At 45.4% G+C, this 6,294-nt stretch overlaps 1 protein-coding gene across 1 annotated transcript in view; it reads right to left on the bottom strand.

Annotated features, from left to right (window-relative positions):
- The window catches only part of LOC110493327 (Golgi apparatus membrane protein TVP23 homolog A), a 10,502-nt gene extending 10,267 nt beyond the window's left edge, over positions 1-235 (bottom strand). The window contains exon 1 of the mRNA XM_090194721.1: positions 1-235. This exon is cut by the window's left edge and continues 284 nt beyond it. The gene's annotated coding sequence lies outside the window, so the exon portion shown is untranslated.
- Between the last annotated feature and the right edge of the window lie 6,059 nt (positions 236-6,294).

The following is a 6,294-nucleotide window of genomic DNA, read 5'->3' as shown; positions in this document are numbered from 1 at the left end:
AGCAGGCTATGCGGTCGTCTGGGCTACTTAATTAAGCTGTTGCTTTGACGTGTTGTATGTTTCGTTAGGTAGTAGCGGACTGTTTACGGTCTTACCGGCTCTGACCAGATCATGTCGCTGTCACTCCAACGACCGACGGTTCGCGGCTCACCAGCAGCGCCCTTAACAACAACACAATCAAAACTCTTCCTTCCTCCTATCATTCCTGCTCGCCTGTCTCCTTTTGTGTGTGTGTGTCAAGCAGTAATTTCATCATGAAACAGTATCAAAATGTTCATTTTTAAATAACATTGAAAACGCTGAAGAAGTCTTTGCTATATTTTAACAGACTGCACGTTGATTATAAGACAACAGCTGTACAGTCAACACACATTCAAATGTTCAATATACAGTTAGTCCGAAAAGTATTCAGACCCCTTCACTTCTTACACATTTTGTTACATTACAGCCTTATTATAAAACGACCCATGATGACATCACAATACCCCATAATGACATCACAATACCCCATAATGACATCACAATACCCCATAATGGCAAAGCTAAAACGGGTTTTTAGAAATGTTTGGTAATTTATTAAAATTGTAAAAAAAAAAAAACTTAAATATAACATTTACATAAGTATTCAGACCCTTCACTCAGTACTTTGTTGAAGTATCTTTGGGTTCAAGTCCGGGTTTGGCCGGGCAACTCAGACACATTCAGAGACTTGTCTCGAAGCCACTCATGCGTTGTCGTGGCTGTGTGCTTAAGGTCATTGTCTTGTTGGAAGGTGAACTCCCAGTCTGAGGTGCTGAGCGCTCTGGAGCAGGTTTTCATCAAAGATCTCTCTGAACTTTGCTCCGTTCATCTGACTAGTCTCCTGACTAGTCTCCCAGTCCCTGCTGCTGAAAAACATCCCCACAGCATGATGCTGCCACCAATATGCTTCACCGTAGGGATGGTGCCAGGTTTCCTCCAGACATGATGCTGCCACCACAATGCTTCACTGTAGGGATGGTGCCTCCACCATGCTTCACCGTAGGGATGGTGCCAGGTTTCCTCCAGATGTGACGCTTGGCATTCAGGCCAAAGAGTTCAATCTTGGCTTCATCAGACCAGAGAATCTTGAGAGTCCTTTAGGTGCCTTTATGCAAACTTCAAGCAGCTGTCATGTGCCTTTTACTGAAGAGTGGCTTCTGTCTGGCTACTCTACCATAAAGGCCTGATTGGTGGAGTGGCTTCTGTCTGGCTACTCTACCATAAAGGCCTGATTGGTGGAGTGCTACAGAGATGGTTGTCCTTCTGGAAGGTTCTCCACAGAGGAACTCTGGAGCTCAGAGTGACCATTGGGTTTTGTATTTGTATTTATTATGGATCCCCATTAGTTCCTGCCAAGGCAGCAGCTACTCTTCCTGGGGTTTATTATGGATACCCATTAGTTCCTGCCAAGGCAGCAGCTACTCTTCCTGGGGTTTATTATGGATCCCCATTAGTTCCTGCCAAGGCAGCAGCTACTCTTCCTGGGGTTTATTATGGATCCCCATTAGTTTCTGCCAAGGCAGCAGCTACTCTTCCTGGGGTTTATTGTAGATCCCCATTAGTTTCTGCCAAGGCAGCAGCTACTCTTCCTGGGGTTTATTGTAGATCCCCATTAGTTTCTGCCAAGGCAGCAGCTACTCTTCCTGGGGTTTATTATGGATCCCCATTAGTTTCTGCCAAGGCAGCAGCTACTCTTCCTGGGGTTTATTATGGATCCCCATTAGTTCCTGCCAAGGCAGCAGCTACTCTTCCTGGGGTTTATTATGGATCCCCATCAGTTCCTGTCAAGGCAGCAGCTACTCTTCCTGGGGTTTATTATGGATCCCCATTAGTTTCTGCCAAGGCAGCAGCTACTCTTCCTGGGGTTTATTATGGATCCCCATTAGTTCCTGCTAAGGCAGCAGCTACTCTTCCTGGGGTTTATTATGGATCCCCATTAGTTCCTGCCAAGGCAGCAGCTACTCTTCCTGGGGTTTATTATGGATCCCCATTAGTTCCTGTCAAGGCAGCATCTACTCTTCCTGGGGTTTATTATCGATCCCCTAGTTCCTGTCAAGGCAGCAGCTACTCTTCCTGGGGTTTATTATGGATCCCCATTAGTTCCTGTCAAGGCAGCAGCTACTCTTCCTGGGGTTTATTATGGATCCCCATTAGTTCCTGTCAAGGCAGCAGCTACTCTTCCTGGGGTTTATTATGGATCCCCATTAGTTCCTGTCAAGGCAGCAGCTACTCTTCCTGGGGTTTATTATGGATCCCCATTAGTTCCTGCCAAGACAGCAGCTACTCTTCCTGGGGTTTATTATGGATCCCCATTAGTTCCTGCCAAGGCAGCAGCTACTCTTCCTGGGGTTTATTATGGATCCCCATTAGTTCCTGCCAAGGCAGCAGCTACTCTTCCTGGGGTTTATTATGGATCCCCATTAGTTCCTGTCAAGGCAGCATCTACTCTTCCTGGGGTTTATTATGGATACCCATTAGTGCTGCTAAGGCAACAGCTACTCTTCCTGGGGTTTATTATGGATCCCCATTAGTTCCTGTCAAGGCAGCATCTACTCTTCCTGGGGTTTATTATGGATACCCATTAGTGCTGCTAAGGCAGCAGCTACTCTTCCTGGGGTTTATTATGGATCCCCATTAGTTCCTGTCAAGGCAGCAGCTACTCTTCCTGGGGTTTATTATGGATCCCCATTAGTTCCTGTCAAGGCAGCAGCTACTCTTCCTGGGGTTTATTATGGATCCCCATTAGTTCCTGCCAAGGCAGCAACTACTCTTCCAGGGGTTTATTATGGATCCCCATTAGTTCCTGCCAAGGCAGCAGCTACTCTTCCTGGGATTTATTATGGATCCCCATTAGTTCCTGTCAAGGCAGCATCTACTCTTCCTGGGGTTTATTATGGATCCCCGTTAGTTCCTGCAAAGGCAGCAGCTACTCTTCCTAGGGTTTATTATGGATCCCCATTAGTTCCTGCCAAGGCAGCAGCTACTCTTCCTGGGGTTTATTATGGATCCCCATTAGTTCCCGTCAAGGCAGCAGCTACTCTTCCTGGGGTTTATTATGGATCCCCATTAGTTCCCGTCAAGGCAGCATCTACTCTTCCTGGGGTTTATTATGGATCCCCATTAGTTCCTGTCAAGGCAGCAGCTACTCTTCCTGGGGTTTATTATGGATCCCCATTAGTTCCTGTCAAGGCAGCATCTACTCTTCCTGGGGTTTATTGTAGATCCCCATTAGTTTCTGCCAAGGCAGCAACTACTCTTCCTGGGGGTTTATTATGGATCCCCATTAGTTCCTGCCAAGGCAGCAACTACTCTTCCTGGGGTTTATTATGGATCCCCATTAGTTCCTGCCAAGGCAGCAGCTACTCTTCCTGGGGTTTATTGTAGATCCCCATTAGTTCCTGCCAAGGCAGCAGCTACTCTTCCTGGGGTCCAAACACATTAAGGCACTTACATTACACAGAAAACAAAATATAAAACATCATATAACATTATTACACCACTACATATCTAGAATACAACATGTTGAATACCACAGTACAGCAATATCACAATGTGTCTGTACCTTCTTCACAGTCTCCGCTGTTCCATAAGGTGTATTTATTACCTTCATTTTAAATCTAATTCTACTGTTGCTACAGTTACCTGATGTGGAATAGAGTTCCATGTGGTCATGGCTCTATTGTAGTACTGTGGAATAGAGTTCCATGTAGTCGTGGCTCTATTGTAGTACTGTGGAATAGAGTTCCATGTAGTCATGGCTCTATTGTAGTACTGTGGAATAGAGTTCCATGTAGTCATGGCTCTATTGTAGTACTGTGGAATAGAGTTCCATGTAGTCATGGCTCTATTGTAGTACTGTGGAATAGAGTTCCATGTAGTCATGGCTCTATGTAGTACTGTGGAATAGAGTTCCATGTAGTCATGGCTCTATGTAGTACTGTTTGCCTCCCATAGTCTGTTCTGGACTTGGGGACTGTGAAGAGACCTCTGGTGGCATGTCTTGTGGGGTATGCATGGATGTCTAAGCTGTGTGCCAGTAGTTCTTGGTACATTCAGCTTGCCAACACTTCTTACAAAAACAAGTAGTGATGAAGTCGATCTCTCATCCACTTTGAGCCAGGAGAGATTGACATGCATGTTATTAATGCTAGCTCTCCGTGTATATTTAAGGTCTGTGCTTACAATCCATGGTTACTCCAAGTCAATGACGGACTGGCCGTCGGGAGCACCGGGACATGTCCCGATGGCCCGAGGGTCGTTTTGGCCCGAGGGTTGTTTTGGCCCAAGGGTTTTTTGGCCTGAAGGTCGTTTTGGCCTGAAGGTTGTTTTGGCCCGAGGGTCGTTTTGGCCCGAGGGTCGTTTGGGACTGCCGTGAATAGTCAACTTGACCAGCGATAATATAGCAAGCAGGAATGAGTTGACGGAGAATCCACGCATCAGGAGCGACTCTCACTCTCTCGCTGCAGTGTCCCTGTGCAAAAATAACAACAGGTCTCTCTCTGCGATGCACATAGCAACCGTCTCCACAAATAACAACAGGTCTCTGCGATGCACATAGCAACCGTCTCCACAAATAACAACAGGTCTCTGCTATGCACATAGCAACCGTCTCCACAAATAACAACAGGTCTCTGCGACCATAGCAACCGTCTCCACAAATAACAACAGGTCTCTGCGACCATAGCAACCGTCTCCACACACGCCCAGGCCCAACCCCCACTATTACACACGCCCAGGCCGTGAGCGGGCAAACAGGCCCAACCCCCACTAGCCCAAGCCAATGGCATGTACCAGATGCTCAATAGGCTCTGTTCACACTTACTGGCCTGAGGCCAAACCACACGAGCAACAACATTGAACAAAGCCTTCACTATCTCATCCTGGAATATCCAAGGTCTGAGGTCATCTGCCTTTGGCCTAAAGAGCAGGAACCCGGACTTCACCAAAGAAATCGGTAATACAGACATTGTCATCCTGCAAGAAACCTGGTATAGAGGAGATGGTTGCCCTCTAGGTTACAGAGAGCTGGTAGTCCCATCCACCAAACTATCAGGTGTGAAAGAGGGAAGGGACTCAGAGGGTATGATAATTTGGTATAGAGCAGACCTAACTCACTCCATTAAATTAATCAAAGCAGGAACATTTGGCTAGAAATTCAAAAGGAAATGACCTCAACAGAGAAAAATGTCCTCCTGTGTGCTACCTATATCCCCCCACTAGAATCCCCATATTTTAATGAAGACAGCTTCTCCATCCTGGAGGGGGAAATCAATCATTTCCAGGCCCAGGGACATGTACTAGTCTGTGGCGACCTAAATGCCAGAACCGGACAAGAACCTGACACCCTCAGCACACAGGGGGACAAACACCTACATGCAGGTGACAGCATTCCCTCCCCCATATGCCCCCCTAGACACAACTATGACAACATAACCAACAAAAACAGGTCACAACTCCTGTAGCTCTGTCTAAAAATCTCAAATAGAAAACCAAAGAAAATGAACAACAATGACAAATGGTTTGATGAAGAATGCAAAAATCTAAGAAAGAAATTGAGAATCCTGTCCAACCAAAAACATAGAGACCCGGAAAACCTGAGTCACTATGGTGAATCACTAAAACAATACAGAAATGCACTGGGGGAAAAGAAGGAACAGCAATTCAGAAATCAGCTCAATGTAATTGAAGAATCCATAGACTCTAACCACTTCTGGGAATATTGGAAAACACTAAACAAACAACAACACGAAGAGTTATCTATCCAAAATGGAGATGTATGGGTAAACCACTTCTCCAATCTTTTTGGCTCTATAACAAAGAACAAAGAGCAAAAACATTTACAGGATCAAATACAAATCTTAGAATCAACTATTAAAGACTACCAGAACCCACTGGATTCTCCAATTACATTGAATGAGCTACAGGACAAAATAAAAACCCTCCAACCCAAAAAGGCCTGTGGTGTTGATGGTATCCTCAATGAAATTATCAAATATACAGACCACAGATTCCAATTGGCTATACTAAAACTCTTTAACATCATCCTTAGCTCTGGCATCTTCCCCAATATTTGGAACCAAGGACTGATCACCCCAATCCACAAAAGTGGAGACAAATTTGACCCCAATAACTACCGTGGGATATGCATCAACAGCAACCTTGGGAAAATCCTCTGCATTATCATTAACAGCAGACTCGTACATTTCCTCAATGAAAACAATGTACTGAGCAAATGTTAAATTGGCTTTTTACCAAATTACCGTACAACAGACC

The sequence above is a fragment of the Oncorhynchus mykiss genome, chromosome 13, assembly GCF_057628025.1.
Source record: "Oncorhynchus mykiss isolate SJ-2025 chromosome 13, ASM5762802v1, whole genome shotgun sequence".
In the NCBI taxonomy this organism is placed as follows: Eukaryota; Metazoa; Chordata; class Actinopteri; order Salmoniformes; family Salmonidae; genus Oncorhynchus; species Oncorhynchus mykiss.
Note: the sequence above shows the minus strand (reverse complement) of the source record. Positions and strands in the feature narration are given on the sequence as shown.